At 38.4% G+C, this 18,795-nt stretch overlaps 1 protein-coding gene across 1 annotated transcript in view; it reads right to left on the reverse strand.

Annotated features, from left to right (window-relative positions):
• The window catches only part of fibcd1b (fibrinogen C domain containing 1b), a 121,171-nt gene extending 111,947 nt beyond the window's left edge, over positions 1 to 9,224 (reverse strand). Inside the window, exon 1 of the mRNA XM_025062467.1 lies at positions 9,039 to 9,224. The gene's annotated coding sequence lies outside the window, so the exon portion shown is untranslated. The remainder of the gene's footprint in view (positions 1 to 9,038) is intronic.
• Positions 9,225 to 18,795: the final 9,571 nt, after the last annotated feature.

The raw sequence follows: 18,795 nt of genomic DNA on the forward strand, positions 1-18,795 counted from the left end.
AGACTTTTACAAACAGGAACAGAGCGACACATCATCACTGACTTGATTGTCTGTGTTCTGTTAATGTTAGTGCTGATGCCAGTCACATTGATGTTTGTTGAACATTCAGACTGTGACCCCTGAGAAACATCATGGCATCTGAACAAGATTAGTCATTTTTAATTGCCATTCAAAATGTAAAAAAGACAGAGACGACCTTTCCCGGCGTCTAATGAATGTCACAGTTTTCAGTTTTCAGAGTTTTCAGTTTTCATGGAAAAAGTAGAGGAAAAGAATATTGGTGGAGCGACGATTCACTGTTGTATTTAATAGCACCTTATTCAATTTAAGCAAAACGAAAAAAAAACTGAAAACCTTGAACTATCTCCTCTTCAACATCACTGAAATGTAACTGATATCTGCAGACCTGACCTGGAATCTTATTATCCACAGAAGCTTGAAAAACGAAAACAACAAATGCTGAATTATCTCTCTCCATTTCAACTCTGTAGCTTATCCGTGGTCAACACATTTAAATGTTTTTTTTTCTTTTATACAAAATGTAAAATGAGACTATATATGTAAGAGTAATCATTCAATACTTTGTGTTCAGCCTGTGCTTCATATTCTGAATGTAAACCAGGAGCTATTTTTGAAACGGACTGACTCGATGAACCACAGGACAGTCTGTGGAAGGCAGCGTCTATACCGCTAATGTACCGTAGCCAAGATGAAAGTAACACGTTACCCTGGGTCCTGCAATTGCAGTTCTAATGAAACATTTTCTTTTTGTGTGCGTGTGTATGTTTACGTGTGCGTTTGATGCTGGAAAGAGGGGAAAAAAAACCATAAGAATATATACTGAGCAAAGGATTTATGTCGTTGTAGTCGAACAAATATTTAAAGTAAAACAGAATACAATCAGAGTAGAGATTCTGTTCAGTTGGAGTCAATGGTGTCAATGTTTGTTTCACAACAGATTATCTTGGATTATACCCAGTGGCAGCAAATCTTTTTTTTAATTACAGCCTTTTACAATATCTGTGAATGACATTTTAAACACTCCAGGCTGAAGGTACCCCACAGAGTTAGCTTGTAAACAAAAGACATGTTTATTTTTTGCACTGACTTTGACTCCAATAACACATTCTCAACTGCAGGGTGTCATGGATATAGAGCAAATCTTACAGGGGATTTTTGGATTAATCACGATTAATCATGATTAATTGTGGTTAGTCAGCATTCCTAATTATGACCAAAATTGAATTCAAAAGATGTTTTTACACCTGATTTTTTTGTGACTGAACCAAATGATGGAATTAGTATTAAGGAAAATGTCAAGTAAATATGGAAAACCTGATTGGAAAAAGATTAAGCTTCATAAAGGTTATTCATGTCTGTGCTTCGTAACGGTGGCTTATAGAGTGTCAGTTTACAGTCCTTCACCATCCATTTGATGAGAGAAACTGACTTACTGCCCTCCACTCAGTGAGACTGGTCTGAGTCTAGCCAGGCGTCTGACCTGAAGTTGAAGTCCTTACACACTAAGTGGTCATTGAGATGGTATTTCAAGCTCAAGCTGGTTCAACGAAAGAAAAACCATTTTCTCCCAGTGTATCAATGACAGGTTTTCATTGTTGTGTATTAGTGTAGCGATAAGAGGATGGAGAATTTTTGAAGAGCATTATGTACAGCTTGAAGAAAAGAAAGGAAAACTGCACAGGGACAGACCACAAGGTTTTAAGCCAAGAAATGTGCTTCACAGGCTGTAGTGAGTGGTGGGGGAGGGACGGGGAGGGGGTGACCTGTCCCCCACCAGATCTGGAATCAATCCTACAACCCCCTGGCTGTAAGAAAAGTGCACACCTAATGAGGCACAGCCACCCTTGACCCTAGCCCTACCAATGGAGAGAAAGGCTTCAGCTACTAACACACTGCAAGGACAAACGGGTGAACGACCAAAAACAATATTCTCAAGCCGTTTATAAAAATAAAATAAAAAATCACCACCATCTTCTGCTTCTACACTATTCAAACTAACCTATGCTTTTTATACTTTGTAGTCACTGTACAACCTGGATAACAAGCTGCTTCACAGACACAAATAAAAGAGACAGTCTTGTAAACAGAGTGGCTTACATCTGTGACAGATTGACCCAAAGAAGAAAGAACCGTCCACTGGCCGTCCACAAAGGTGCAGCTGAAGGCGCAGCAACAGCAGTGCAGGGTGATTCATCCTCGGCCGGCAGTGCAGCCACGAACAAAGTGGTAGTTGAGCAGTGGGTAGAGTTGCTGGGCTCTGTTCCCCACCACAGAGTGACTCATTTGGCTTTAATCCACCGCTGCAGGGCAGCTGACTTATCTCCGCAGATTGATGAGTTCTATTCACTTCTAATTACATTTGCAAAGAATTACTGTTTGAGCGAGAGTGAAGAGTTCAGGGCACATACACACACACACACAAATAAAACAGGGAAAAAAAAATAAAGGAGAAGAATAGATGCATGTGTGAAGAGCAGCAGATGAGGCCCAGCGTGACTATACGTTGGCAGACATGGAGGCGTAGTGTACAAAGCAACCACCTGCAACATAAAGATAAATAGAATTCCTGGTTAAAGGCCTTGGGCATTACTTTTTAATTGAACTGCAGGAAGAAGGAAAAGACACCACCTTCTGTTGTCCGAAGGCATGACTTATTAATGATACACTGCCTCATGTGTTCACCACTATCTACTGTTTGATCTGTTGCTAGAAAAAAGTGATTTTTTTATGAATTCGCATAGCTATAGCTAACGGTCTGTTGCATGTGAAACAGTAAAGTTCTCAGTGAGGAAAGGACTTAACAAATACTAACGCACTGGCTAATAAAGTGACAACGTGCATTTATCTTTCCACGCCTACGTCTATTGGTTCAAGATTCAAATCCAGTCTTTTAATATTTAACAATTACAGGAAAATATAGGAGGAAACTATTTTTCATATGTGTCAGTAAAAGACAAATACAACAGATACTGATGAATAACAGAGTTCTCTCTGTTATTCATCAGTATCAGTATGTGCATAATTCCACACATTAGTTTTAATGTTCGGGAAATATATACTCATGATTTACACAGCAGTGTGTCATCATTTGAATTTTCAGGTGATAAAGAAACAGTTCTCAGCTATCATACAGGAGGACGTTGGTTTATGACGTCCTTGACGTTCCGGGAAACGTCGCCGTCTCTGAAGCATAGGAACTAGTTAGAGTAGAGTGGACGAATACTTCGTCACACAGCACTATACGTAGACGACACCTTTGTTTACATTTGCTGGTTGTATGCCATACATGGGATTGACTTTCTTTAGTCTGTGTTGTTTTTTGCCCTTCATTATGGCTCCCAAGCGCAAGTCAGACACTTCTGATGTTTTTTTATGTCATAGATTATGATATTACCACAGTTCCTACAACCAACAACTGTAACACACAGGGTTTTTTCGTAAGTGTTTCCAACCTCAGCTGGGATCAGGTTCTTCATTTTTCCACCCTATTGTTCGGATCATGTCACTGTATTTTTCCTTCCAAAGGATATTTCTGATGTCCACTGAACTTGAAGTGACCCTAAGGCTGTTCTGTCAAAACTTCATTCACGAGTAAACAACCCCACATGTGGAAAATAAAACCCTTGCAATTTTATATAAACCCCACTGAGTAATGTGAAGTGTGCTGTTGTTTCAGACAGGCTGCTTTAAGCTGGTGTAAAGGTCAGATCAACCAAGACTTGAGAGGGGGGAAAATGTCCAACACCTGTTTCCTTATATTATGAATGTAATAGCATTAAATTGTTGCTAATGAGGCTCTGACCTCATTTAATTTAGAGTTGAAATCCTGACAGCATACACAGTGTTTCTAGAAAGTGTTTTATCAGGACTTCTCCAGGATATTTTCAGCTGCTTCAGCATCACGGATCCCCACGTTACATCAAACACCAATAACAATATACTGTCCCCTCATATGTTAAAAAGTATTTTCGTCCATATATATAGATATATGTATATATATATCTATATATATATATACAAATCATAGATAAATATATACTGTATACATACACATATAAATATAGATATATAAATATATACTGTATATATACACATACATATATACATACATACTGTATATGTATGCATGCATATATATACACATACATATGTGTATATATATACATAGACACACATATATATGAATATATATATACACATATACAAGTACATACATACATATATATTTACTTCATTAAGTATACTGCTCAATCATGATTAATATGTAGCCAATCATAATACAAACTCAGCATCATCAATCACGATGTCAGTCCACTGCTGTTATGTTAACCCTGTTAGACAGCCCATAGAGGCAGCTCACTCATCTCTGGGGTAATACAATCGACCAAGAGGCAATTAATGAACACAAATTGGAGGAACTGTTAGTCGTAGCGTTGACCAACTGTTGATACTCTTCTAAAACATTTCCTTCGTCAGAATAATGAAGTGCCAAAGCAAGAATTCTCGTTCACCGCTGCTTTGGTTTCTTTTGGCTTACACAGTTACCTTTGGTGCCCAGGAGAAAACAAATGGTTTTGCTGTTGCAATTCACAAAGGCACTTTCCTTAGAATGGGAGCAGCTCCCTCAGAGCGGTCCGCGGCCCTGTTCCCATTAGGAGGGTCAACAGCCGAGAGCACACGTCACCATCAGGGTCAGGAAATGCACTTGGCTTGGCCCAAGTACTGTTAATTAGATTATACTGTACGTCATTCACCGGTGATTTAATGAAGTATGATAATGAAATATTAAACTATTCACAGGTGCTAAAATAAAAGACCAGTAGAAAGTGCTGCGAAAGGAACAGGACGGATGAATGAAAATGACTTAATTTTCTTTTTTGTGAACAGAATTTGCTGAAATTTTGATTGATTTACAATAATGATGAATGTACCGCGTTGTTAATTGAGGTCAATAGAAATCTGATAGTTGTTAGATATAAAACAATGGAGGGAAATATGACGGACAGCTTTGACTGCAGTACTACCTGAATTACTCAGTACCTGTTTGACACTTCACATCTTGTAACAAATCCTATCTATTACAATGTTTAGTGTGTGTGTGTGTGTGTGTACGTACAATTGTGCACTCTCTCTCACACACAGACCCAAACACAGTGGTCAGCATATTCTCTGTTCTGTTCAAGTAGTAGGATCAGAGAGGTCACACCAAGGTCACAAACATTTGTCTTACATATTGATCAAAATGTGCCACTGGGAAATGAAAGGTCAGAAGGTATCAAGCTAAATCAAAGGCAAATACTAAACATGTTAGGAGTACACCTCCACCCCCCCACCCCACCCCTACCCCTCACCACCCTCATCACCATCAACACTGCTGGTCACACAGCTAAACCACAAAGACCTTATGAGGGAGCAGTTATATGGTGTAAATTACACTAAAAGTGGTGAAGTGGTCTTGGGCTGTGAGAGTTATTAGGTTTAGGTCTGTGAGGTGAGACGATATACGTCAGCGCTACTGCCCAGAACAGAGGAAAACAATGATACAGGCAGTCTTTGTTCAGGATGAAGCCACAAACACTGTCTTTTTGTTGATCGTACTTTTAAAAGAAACACATTTTTTTTAACCATTTCACATCATTGCAAATCCATTTGTAACAAGGTCAAGATACGAATTATCTATTTAAATAAATACAGGTCAGATTGTTTATTTATGGTTAAGGGATTTTTTGATTGTTTATAATTTTCTTCCCTTTTTTGACAATTTCAATGACCATCTCTACTATTCGTTGCTTCCAATTTCATGCTCTCATCCCAATATTACCTGAATAAAATATTATTAATTTAATATTTATAATAACAGATTAAAAATGCAATACTAAATATGTATATGCCACTGCTTTAAAGAGTATGGTTTAGGTTCTAAAAGATAAAATAAAAAAATAAAAAGTTGCTGGACTGCACATATATGTCAGTATTCCTACTGCCACCATTTTTTTTGGTGAAGTGCTTAATGTCCTAAAAAAACAACAATTACAGATTGTGAGGTTGACTATGGTTTAAGGTAGAATTTCTTCATCAACAGGTAGGGTTCATCTTACAAAAAAAAAAAAAACAAAACACCTTAATGTTTCAAGAAAGACGTTTTCCTCCAACAAAATATGTTATTTTGACATATTGACGATGTGACTTATTGCAAAGGGTTCAACTGTTGACTAAAAAAAACATGAGCTTACACTCTGGACAGGTAAAACCACATGAAGGCGTATCAGACTTTCACAGTGGGAACCAATCAGTGGCCCTGAACACACCATTACGGCTCTGTTCTTTGAAGGACCCTTTAGGTAATTGCATCATTAACATCTATGCCTTTCCTCTTGACACATGAACCATCTGCCGTAAAACACAGGCACACAACTTTCCACACGCTCATTATACAACATGTCAAGAAACATCAGGTGGTTGTGACGACAATGATCTCGAAACTGTGGTTAAGTAATTAACTTACTTAATAAAGCTCACCGAAGGAAGCACAACAACTGGTGGGTCTGATATTGAGGCTCTCTGCAGAACTGGAACAGTTGAGGCAGTGAGGATGAAAGTGGATAATTATACAAGTGTGCTAAAGTTGTAAGTCAACTTAGCTAATAGCTAATTGAATGTTTCAGACTAGAAGGGATACATATTTTCACTTCAATATTTGTATTAAATCAATGTTTATATGTTGGTGTGTATTAAATCTTGATGGCCTTCTAAACAATAACACAGGTGAAAACAGAGCTACAGAGCATTTTCTCCTGGTGTTTTTTAAGCACTACTTAATTGACATTTTATTACAATTTAGGACATGATGATTGCATTTTTGTACGGCAAACTAAAACGGTCCAAAACGGCACAACAGAAGGTAAAAACTTAAAGATACGTGCTGGTGGACATGTTGGTAGGTCATAAAGAGCTAATTGTACAGTCATGGGCTATTATCAACACTGCAGACTAGGAGAGCCAAACACAGGAGATACACAGCAGACAGATGGACATGCAGATTCGTCCAAAGCGTCCACAAAGTGTGGGCTTTGTGGATTCACAAAGGCTTCATTTCATTTCATCATGAGATCAGAAACCTTTAAATAAATACAACTCCAGAGTGAAGAACACGGGGGGTGAGATCTGAGCCAGCTCTGCTTTGACACATTGTGAGGAAGGTCCTCAGAGAGGTGAAGGGAAAAGGGAGATGGAAGAAGGTGAGACGAAAAGAGTTTATAACCACCTGCTGCTCAGACAGTAGGGAAGTGGTCAGTGTAATGAGTTACTGACCTTTTCATTTAATCGCTCCCTTAGAAACGGATGTGAAAGCCTCTGAGCTGGAAACTTCACGTCTGCATGTGGGAGGAAGTGTAAAGCGTGTTATGATTAAAGCATTTATATAAGAAAAAAAAATTATTTATATATGTGTATATATATATATATATATATGCTGATGACACACAGTTATACGTAAATCTTTTTTTTTCTACATAGGTATAAACTGTGTGTAGTGTATAAAGAGTTCTTTATTACGTTATTTAATCATAAAAGGTTATTTTAGTAGAACAGCATAAAAGGCTGACAGTGAGTTATATTCAGAAATACAAGTTACAAGTTCAACCAGTCAAATCTTTTTAACTTTCTCTCCTGCAGGGCCTTCGTCTCATAGAGATACGGTGACAGGAAACACCGATTTTATTAGGGGTTACAAAACTGTCAGCAAGTGGCTTGTGGTTGCTCTGAGTCAGCAATTTCACCCCCACACACACACACTGCCCCCCTCACTCCGTCCCCCGCAGCCGCCCAACAGATCTGAACCAAGTTAGAGACAGAGAAAACAATAGGATTTTTCCTTCATCAAATATCCTACTTGACCACACACACCTCAAAAGTCCTGACAGCCTCCGGATTGGAGGCTGTGAATGAGGTGAATCTGATCCCTGGATCGACACACACAAAATATTGATTCCAGGATTAAACATAAAACGTTCCTTCATTTGGTTAAATATATTTGTTGCAGCATCATTTGTGTTTTATCCTTTTTTGCATTTGCAAATGCATTTGTGGCAAGGTCAAAATACGAGCAGTCTATTTGAATAAATCCAAATATCATTAAACAATCTGGGAGTGATTTTTAAATTGTTCATCATTTTAAATAAAAATCACATTTTTGTTTGGAAGCTCTAAAGGCAGAGTGGGTTCATAAATAAAAAGTGTAATTATTGGATCAAGTAAACCATTTAAGTAAACAAAACAGACAGAAAGGGCAGTCAAACGCAATTGAAGTTTTTACTTTTACAACCTGTGGAGTGACTCAAAGCCCTGCCAGAGTAGAAATGTAGGCAATCGACATGATGGTGGGCCGGAAAGCAGCTCAGCTTCTCTGTCAAAACCATTAATCATGATTATTCATGATTAATCCATTGAGCTAATCCGGATGAAAAACTTTGATTGTTTGACAGCCCTCGTCTACTGTTAGATTAGTCACATTTCAATAACCCCCCGACATTTAAATGGTAGAGGTAGCAGGAAGAAGGTATTGTGTTGAGACAGATGGGAAAAGTGTTTTTTTTTTTGTAGTTTGAGGAAACAATGCAAAGACCAGATAAACAATCCGTATCTTACCATTAGATCCCTTAATTCTTACTGCCTGAACCTTCAGAGGAAATTACATACAGTATATCTGTTGTCCAGGGAGCACAGATTAAATCTTCATCCACATTGTGGAGGCGTATTTTACTTGCAGTAAAAGTCAGAAAGTGGACCACATGAATTATAGAGGCCAGCACGCCTCTCTGGTGAATTCCACTGTGTCAGGAACAGGACTGAACACACACCTTGGGATTTACTTTTAAAAGACCAATTTCCTCTGTATTAGGTAAAGATCATCTGAAGATATAATCAAAAACCATTTCTCACCTTTTAAAAGGCTCTCCTTGGACATGACAGCGAGACATAAACACAGCACAGAACTTTTCGTCTGAATCTCCACTGACCTGCTGAGACGCGGACAGACAATTTTAGGCGATGAAGATGACAAGATTGTCGGTGTGACGGCTTGCTGTGAATTCCATTTGTCCTCCAAGCCTTTATTCACAATGAGTCACACCTGATTGAAACTCCACGGGGAAATGAGGAGGAGGCATTGAAGCAAGCTGTGTGGTGAGTGAGCTGAGCCGAGCTGAGTGAGCTGCATCCGGTTGGAACAAAACACGTGTACGATTTCAAACCAGGTGAGGTTAAAAAGGGGTATTTTGGGTGCAGTCGTGTAGAACCGACAACAGGCACCAACTAATGTTAAAATCCACTGCCTATGCCTTTGTATAGAGGTCCGGCTCCACCAACAGAAACATCTTGGTGTCGGCTTCTGCTGATAAAGCAGGAAGCTCAATTAGAACAATTTGGCTTCACCTGTGTCGGGTGATGCACCTGCCACACCGATCCTACTGCCTCCTGTCTGCAGCTGTGTGCTGACCGCCACCTCACCTCCACAATGCTACCTAAACGTTTTTTCTGCAATACCCTCCCTTTGTAGACAGGTCCTTTTTCCAGCCTCCCTCCCACATGTTGACACATATCACAGCTTCAACTCGAAAATCTTAAAATCTGACATTAATTACAAATCTGTGCAGGTTGGAGAAGCTGGACTTTTTTTTTTCATCTGACATTAATTACAAATCTGTGCAGATTGGAGAAGCTGGACTTTTTTTTCCACTTGAAAACACGTCTCGCTAGTCTGACCAGAACAGGGAACCAAGTAAACAAGGTGTACAAATGTCAGCGAATAAAGCAAAAAAAATACTACCACTACAGGTCACTTTAATATGACAGAGCAGAATTACGGAGCCATTAACAACTTTCAGTGTTGGTGAGTCGAGGTGAGTCATATGGGGACAGCACTTGAAAAGGAAGTGAATAAATCCCTTGAGAAAACTTTAGTCTGCCTCCTACGTTACAAAAAAAAAGTTCTGGGTTTGACCTCATGTCAATCACACGGCAGTTATGCATTTTTGCAGCCTCTCACAGGAAACTGTTCCAAATTGTAGGGACTTGAGACGGAGAGAGATAAAAACACAATTTTCAATGGATGCATTTTCTTTTACTGAGTCCAGCAGAGAGACAAAAATTTGGGAAAATTATACTTCAGATGTAGCTGCAGCAGTCACTCGGACAATAAAAACCAATCAGCTTGGTTGAAAAGAAAAAAGAAAAGGGGTGAAAAAAAGAAACTCAATATTATATTTTGACCGGAAACACAATTGAGATTTGAACATCTTTGAAATCATAAAATATTCTTCATGGTTTTGTAGATGGTTAGCATTATTTCAGTAAACTGTTTCATTTTATATTTATATTTCCATATATAATGAATACTTCCATAAAACATATTTTGGAATTATCACTGCATAGTCAATATAAAACTACATCACACACTGAGCAAGAACTGCAGTGATGGTGTGGAGACAAAAAATAAATAACTGCCTTCAAACAGGAAGAAATCTCCAGATTTTAGCTGCTGCAAGTGAACGTCTGACTTTTACCAAAAAAAAAATGTTTCAAATAACTCCCCCTAAAGTGGAGCACATTGCAACCTCAGCATGAAGAGACATTTTTTGCCTGTCTTCCATCCTGCTTTCTTTGTGCTATTAGTGCCTTTTTGTTACAAAGTAGTTCCTGTCTAAAGAAAAGCCAAAGTGTTACTGCTGTGTCAGTTAAAACTTTATAATTAAGTAAAGTTAAAAACATTTCAATGTTTGGTGGTGTGTTTTTTTTTCCTCCCACAGTTTTTTAAAGTGTGGAAATAATCAGTGACAGTTTGTCTAATTAGTCTAATAATCAGTAATTAGGAATTATTCCTGAGTGCTGCATCAAAGAAGAACCCACTGCTGTAGCCAGTGAAAAACCCAAACAAGCATTAGTTCCACCGATTTCTAAGCCGGTCTGACGTGTAATTCCCTGATCAACGGTGCTTTTTCCTCAGAAACAGAGAAAAACAATTGACCTGAGAATGTGGTGAAAATGCTCCAGAGCTGAAACCGATTCTCCCAAATTGTATCGCCGGTCTGGCTTGTCAGGGAGCTGGCTGAAGAGGACTTAGGATAAAAGTATTAGGACGCGAACAGAGTTTTGCAATTATATTTCCACCACTTCCACAGGCCTCCACCACAGGAGACATTAAGCCGCAGTGATAAAGGAGGAGCCTTCTTCACAAAGATGTTGAATCAGCTGAGAATTCTAATGACTACAATAAATTCTCTTCCTGAATTTTGTCTTCCTGCAGGAAGAAAATGCACATGAGTGTTGTGTTACTACTGCCTCGTGTTGAAAAGTTCTACTTTTTAAAAGCGTTTCCGATGACTGCCCCACTTTGGCAGCGGATGCACACATGCATAACTGCCTTCTGATCGACTCGGGGTAACACCCTGGCTGGTGAAAGCTGCAGCATCTGTTAGATCCAGTAATCCACCCAGATTTTAGCCCTTTGAGCTTCTGCCCCAGTACATTCAGAGCAGGGATCTGTGCAGGGATCTGTGCCAGAGTCAGAGGCGAGAGAATCTCCATGAGGTGATACTGCAGCAGGGATAACACGTTGGCATGTAATGGTAGCTAACGCCCGTGATTAATTACACGTTTTCCATTTCATGTACAATAACGCAGGATTTGACACACATACTTTTCTTAAACACTACCATGTTAAGTGAGTGCCGCAGCAGCTGCTGTGGTTATTACAAGGTGATGGAGTTGCCAACCTCTCGGTCAACCAACAGCTGCCGTTGCTATATGGATTTCTCAGATTAAGGTCGGCTCCAATCTGTTCTTAACTCTTCAGCAAAACGTATGATTATGATGATCAAGATGGAGGAAAAAAAACAACCCCGATGCCAAAGATGTGCAGCTGAACTTCTATATTCTAATACATACTTCATACTACATGTAAAATAGTATCAAGGGCAGAATCCACTTCTAAAGCAAATGAGTGAATTAAGTTTTATGTTATCATCAAGTCATCTGTACATAACGTCGCTCACTGACACAGAAACAGTTTGTTTTGTCTCAGTTTTTGTTTTAGGAAATGACATTTTCTCATCAGAAACTTGAAACATAATGTCACACGTCACATATTTCAATCGTGTCCCTTGCAACTAGACTGACAGACAACAGCACAATATTAACTTTTCTGACTGATTTATTGAATACAATACCCGTAGCCACTTGTGGCCTTCGTCGACTTCATTACAGCTGATGGTTCAATCTGCTTCACTTAGTTTCACTTCTCTAACTTTTGTAGACCACATGCGTCCCGCTGGGCTTTTTTATCCACTCCGCAAAACAATGGGACAAGGTCTGGTAAAGACTGATGTCGATCCTTCCGTTTCATGCATTACTACGAATCGACTGTAATCTTAGTTGATGTCAGCAGGTGGCGGCAGACATCAAATGTGCCAAATTATATTTGAAAGTTTCGATTTATTCCTGCACTTTTTTTTCTTCATATTAATTACCCAAGTTTTTTTACATCCGACCAATACAGAACAGCCTTCCAGTCAGATTTTGAACCTTATTTTGACCCATGAGCGAAAACGTTTGCTCACACCTAATACGGATGCTAATCATGGTTCAAAAGGCTTCACTCATCCTTATCAAAAATAATTTCTATCTCTCTTTTGACCTCTAAGGGTTCACATGGAAGGGCATCAGAGAGGAAGACGTTGATTTTCTACTTGCAGATAGGAAACAAGTGATTCCTGCACCAGTCTCTGGAGGAATTGCAGAAGAACTTTGGGAAACACTACACAGCACTACAGATTATACACACTGCCAAAATATGACCTTCACCTTTATCAGTCCTTGTCTTTACTGTTGCCAAGTGCTGAGACCTCTTGCACATTGATATATATCTCACTATTTAAAACATAAAGTTTCAAGGTGCTTTTTGTATAGAATATCAATATAATATTGGCTATATGAACATTACACCTATTCTATTCTATTCTTCTTCTTTCAAATTTTCACACTTTTGAATCGTTTATATAAATATTTCCACATATTGCAGAGCCCGTCTTTTGTAGACATGATTTGTGACCCAGTTTCAAACTTTACAGACTACTCTATAGCTGAGTGGACACCAGTGTGAAGACTTTAAACCAGTATAATGAGCCCTGACCTCTTTGTCCTGATTCATTAAAACACGAGCTGCAGCGTCAGTAATGAGTTTTATCTATTTGGTGTTCTAAAGATGGAATAAGGCAGATTTGGTTATTGATTCAAAATTACTGCTGAAAGCCACATTCCAGTGTATCTCCACACCAAGGTTATGGAATCCTCTTCTCTTTATTGCCAAGATTTTTACCTGTTTTGTTGTGACTTGGTTGAAGAGCATTTTGGTTGATCCAGTAATTTACTTCACAACACATCTATTGGTCAGTAGTCGACAGGGGACAATGCTAAATATAATAGTGTGTCGTCTGTATAACTAGGATAGTCAAGTTAACATATGGAGGCTGAATAAAAGGGTTCTGTGGGTTCTTTGTGCATTATCACAGCACCATCAGAAGTCCTGGCCTACGGCCTCGGCCCCGGAGGCTAGAACAAAGCAAAAGGTCTAGCTTCAAATACTGGGCGTATGTCTACAAGACGCAGTGTGTTGACCTTTGAGTTGTTTAATGTGGCAGAGTTTAGGTGAAATGTATTATTAAGTCCCACTCCATCTTTCCAAACGACCAGTCACTCCCACCGCTCCGTGGACATACGTACAGGGTTCACACCCAGCAGTGTCATTAAGCAGCGTGGAATGAGCAGCAATGTGTGCAAGGTTAAAGGTCAGCCCCACCAGAAACCAAGTCCTGCTGAGATTAAACTGACTCCAGGATCGAAGTCTCCACCTGGAGATTCCTGACTGATGTTATCACAATGGTTTCTTTATAGGCACTGTGGATTTATTATGGAATAAAATAATACTTCTTACTGAAGATGAGTCATAAGACAGTGTTTATTTAATTCACTAAAACAAACTTTGCTCACCATTTTTGGGATGTTGGGATGCCATATTTAATATGATCCCACCGCAATATTGTTTTCCTAATATTTGACGATGTACATGCTGTAGAATGTATACTTGACTGAAATCAGGGAAAAGCTCTTATAAAAACATTGATGGGATAAAATATAAAAGACATTAATATTTCAGTGAGTTGAGAGCAGATAAAGTTTATGGTGATCCTTATGACAAACGCCCACTTTGTTGACAATAGTCCGGTTATTAAACCAGATCAATATAGTACTTACTACTGCATTAAATTGATTTTTCTTTTTTACAGAAACCAAATCTATGACCTTTACTCCTACTGTTGGGACGTGATTACAAACATATACAGATAGTAAGTGTTCTTTTTTGGGGTAATTAACATACAAAAACAGTTGATTTACCTGCTATTCATGTTCTTAAAAAGCTTCTATTCATTTAGCATAAACATGACTTAAAAAGGCAACATGAGGTCACAGGAGCTAGGGCGCGGTTGGTTTATTAGTAGGAGTCTTTGAAGCCATGCAGACGATTGTGAGTTTGACTTCACCTTGTCCCCAAAATCCCTGATATCAGGTCAGTTCCTATCAGTTCCATTCTGTCATTGCCATTGCCAGATATTGTAAAGAGAAAGATCGACAAAGATGTATTTTTTCCTGGATTTGTATATAATATGATGAATATATTCATTAAAAATGTATTGTAAATAACACACTTCAGGACATCTGTTGTAAAAACTGTTCCTCCTCCATGTTGACTACCAACATGGCAACTGTTAACAAATGGACACACTGAATGGCGGTCCTGTGATTAACTGGCGAACTGCACTCCTTACTGAGTGGATGAGAAGGTGATAATAGTCACAGGACAATTATGGGATGGTAACTTTCCAACCGTGGATGTAAAAGAACCACTTCATCTGTTCTCTCCTGGGAACAGTTCATCAGCCGCTATCATTTACTGCGACTGCGATTACAGGAGTGTCTGTACAACCAGTGGAAGCCCATGTTCCTGCTATTCACAGAACTGGCATGATATTTATATATTTTTTCCCCACCTCATTAAGTCCCTTATTAAGTAAAGCTAAATTAATAAGAAGCAGTTCACCTGCACCATTTCATTTAAAATGCACTAGGGGAATCCCCATCTGCCCGTTCTGTTGATCAAACGCTCTGTGAGACAGGTGAACTGTCAGGGAGCGATCCTGCAGAGAGACCTTCTGTCTGCACTGACAGGATGGAGAAAGAGTACAACTGTGGGTTTGTTATGATGAATGTCTTTGTCAAATCACTTGATAGATCAGCATTCAACACAGTTTGTCACAGCTGCAACAGAAACAAACTATGACTTATATATATTTACTATATTAACCTGTATATAGTAAATAGTAAATGATGAACATCCTGACATTTAACCACAGTGTAGCAACTTTAAATAATAATAACTGCAGAGACAAACAACAAAAACAAATTAATGTGTAAGTTGGTTTTGCTTATTTATTTACAGACAAAATAAGTAAAAAAAAAACACACCTTCCTCTGTTTGTTTTGACACACTAAGAAAATGAGAAATGTTTTAAAACGCCTCACCTCATGGCAGCTAGATTTTCACAAGAAATAGTTTTCTTGTCAGCGTTTCCAACCTACAGCGACACCAGAGCTAACTTTAGCTACAATCTAACATACTATGTGCGATTGGTGTAAAGATTTGCTTTATCTTTTCATACTGTATTGTTATTCTTTATGTGGTGTTGAGCCCTAGTTTAACTGATATGTGGTCTGACTTGACAACAGTTCAGTTTGAAGAGATCCATTTCCTGTGGCTTGAAATAGCCTTTGGTGAATGAGAAGAAACTAAAACTGGCTGTAAATACAGTACTTTCCAGCTCGGTGTCCTGGCTGTGGTTTTGGTTGAGCTCACACCTACACACTGCAAGAGAACCCGCAGTGCTATGCCACCCATATCCCACCGACTTCCAGTTCATTGCATGTTTATTGAAATACTACCTAAAGAAGACCTGTTAGTAGTACTCAGTATTGGCAAGTACACTAATGAAAATACTGGTTTGTAAAAAGGGTATCGGGATTTCCTTGTTAGTTAGATATTTCATGCGGTAATCTAGGTAACGGTAATCACAGATAAATCATTTATTTTCATCAGATCAATCAATTCACAGATGGACTCTTATACACAACACTAAATGGTCATTAAGAGTGTTAATTAGACCAGAAGGAGGCAGAAAAAAACTAACGACAGACCCCAACAGGTCTTCAATGAGACCATACAGGAAATGCTTTCATTTAATGGACTAATAAATAAGTGGCACTAGAGAGATTTTTGTTACTGCAGTTCATATTGATTCCGTGCTCAGTCAGGTTTGGGGGATTGGGAAGTTAATGAATAGCCTAAGAGCTCTCACTAAGTCAGAAAACAGTTATTTTTCTGGATGTGGAATCTGATGGATGGACAAGAGCTGGATGGAACAAATACTGTGATGAATAAGAGCAGCATGAGTAATGGAACCAGAGATGTGTTTCTAGTTTTTCTCCCAGCAGTGAAACACAACTGAAAGATATATGTGCTATTGACTACTCAGGCACTTTCTCATTTCAGTCCCATTTACATGTTAAAAGGAGGAAGGAAAATAACATTAACTGCACCCCTCGGTCTCACTGGCAGTAAAACAAAGCCCGAAAAAAAAATTGGGGATTTTATTAATAGAGCTATTTGCAAGAAAATTGTTAAAAAGTCAGAGGAATGGAAGTGCAGTTGATACACTCACACGTGGATGGGAAATATGCACAGGATTAAAAAGTGGTTCTGGCAAAACAGCCAGCAGAATCGATGCCAGCTCCTTCCCTGTCAAAACAGACTAATGCCCTGCATCCAAATGTGCTTGAGTGCTCCTTGGTCACACCTCCATCTATCACACTGCAGGGATTCCCTAGACAGGGTTTACTATTTTACCCATCTGTCAGTCAACACCCAAAGGCAGACAGATTGGGCTCCTCCTGGCAGACCACACGCAACCTGCTTCTTTTTTTTTTTTCATAAACACCCGCTTTACCTCTGGCTCTATGCCCTGTATCCCTTATGTCTATCAAGAATCATGCATGACTCATCTAGTAACACACCCAAAATGACAAACATCACACGAGCGCATTGTTGTGCTCGGCTTGTTAACTCTGCAAATTCATGTGGGGCTTTGAGTTACTATGCAAATTCAGGAGCTCATGTGGAACTCTTCATATTATGATAATATTTAGTTTGAGGGTTAGTTGAACTCAATCTAATCTACACAGACATATTTAACAAAACATTATCTAATCAATAGACTATATGTATTCTGAAATAAATATATTATATTCTCAAACACTATTTGGAATGCCAACAGCAGTACATAAAAACTATATATGTATATATACTGTATATATATATGTATATATGCATGTATATATACTGTATAAGTGGTATATTTATGTATATATTTTGATGTTTTTTATTTGTTTATTTGGAAAATGTTCAAAATGTATTAGAATAGATTTTCATTTAATGTGTTTATCATAATAAATAAATCAAATAAAATGTATTATTATTATTATTATTATATTATTACATTTAACAGGTTCTTCAAATACAGGAAAAAATGCTTCACTTTGATTCTTTTGCTGCGGAACTGTCTCAAATAACAGATAAAATATCAGTGAAAAAAACTATATTGTTTTAGACTCTGATTATATAGCTCATAGTTCTGCATCATAAGATTTTTTAAAAAAAATTCCACATACCAACTTCCAGGTGTTCTATCCTACCTGCAGTTACAGGACAGCCTCTAACTTTAGCTTGAACTGCCAATCATCAGGGGACAGTCTGTCCCCTGCCGTCAGGTGGCTACTTTTCTAAACCTCAGGTCTAATCTGTCAGATGCCTCCTCAAGCATTTCCTTATCAACTTTATCAATAACAGCAAAGCACTGCCAGCACAACATCAGGGAGAAGCGCGGTCCGTAGCCAAGACCTTACTCTGGTGAAGATAGTAATTACTCAGCCTTTTACACCAAAGCCTGGCAGGGGCTAAAACGTGACTGATGACCATCTACCACAGAGAAAATCCTATTTGGATGCTTCCCAGTTTAAGTTGTTCACAGTCTATAATGGAGCTTTCTTTTTTTTTTGTGCTCAAAGAAATACACGGGTTTTAACAAACAAAAAAAATGCGGTTCAAAATCTCATGGTATTATTTGGATTTATCATGATTAATTGTGATTTATAACAGTCATGATTAATCATGAGAAATTTACAGCTCCCCTGTGATTGGTCAGATCAATAATGTAATTGTTTGACAGCCCTAAGAGACATATATTAGTTACTATGTGGATATAAAATAAAAGGACATAAAATGCAGAATCAGGACCTAGGTCAAATAAAGATGTGCTTCACACTTCAGTTCATATTCATAAGCAGTTATACGTTATGTAAATTAAACGCTCATGCCAAGGTGTAGAAGTTATTTTGCATTCAAGTTGAAAAAACACATCACACAGTTTTGTGTGTACATGGTTCACACATTAATCTTCATGGTTTGTTTCTTCTACAAGGCAACAACATAAAAAACTCATTTATTTTAATACCACCTCTGTCAAAACAATGTTGACAGTGAAATGTGCTTTAGTGGAGGTAGTGGTCTGAATTCACACCATCATTTACACTTAACTCTCCGTAAACACACCC

This window comes from Cynoglossus semilaevis, chromosome 14 (assembly GCF_000523025.1).
Source record: "Cynoglossus semilaevis isolate Cse_v1.0 chromosome 14, Cse_v1.0, whole genome shotgun sequence".
NCBI classification, from domain to species: domain Eukaryota; kingdom Metazoa; phylum Chordata; class Actinopteri; order Pleuronectiformes; family Cynoglossidae; genus Cynoglossus; species Cynoglossus semilaevis.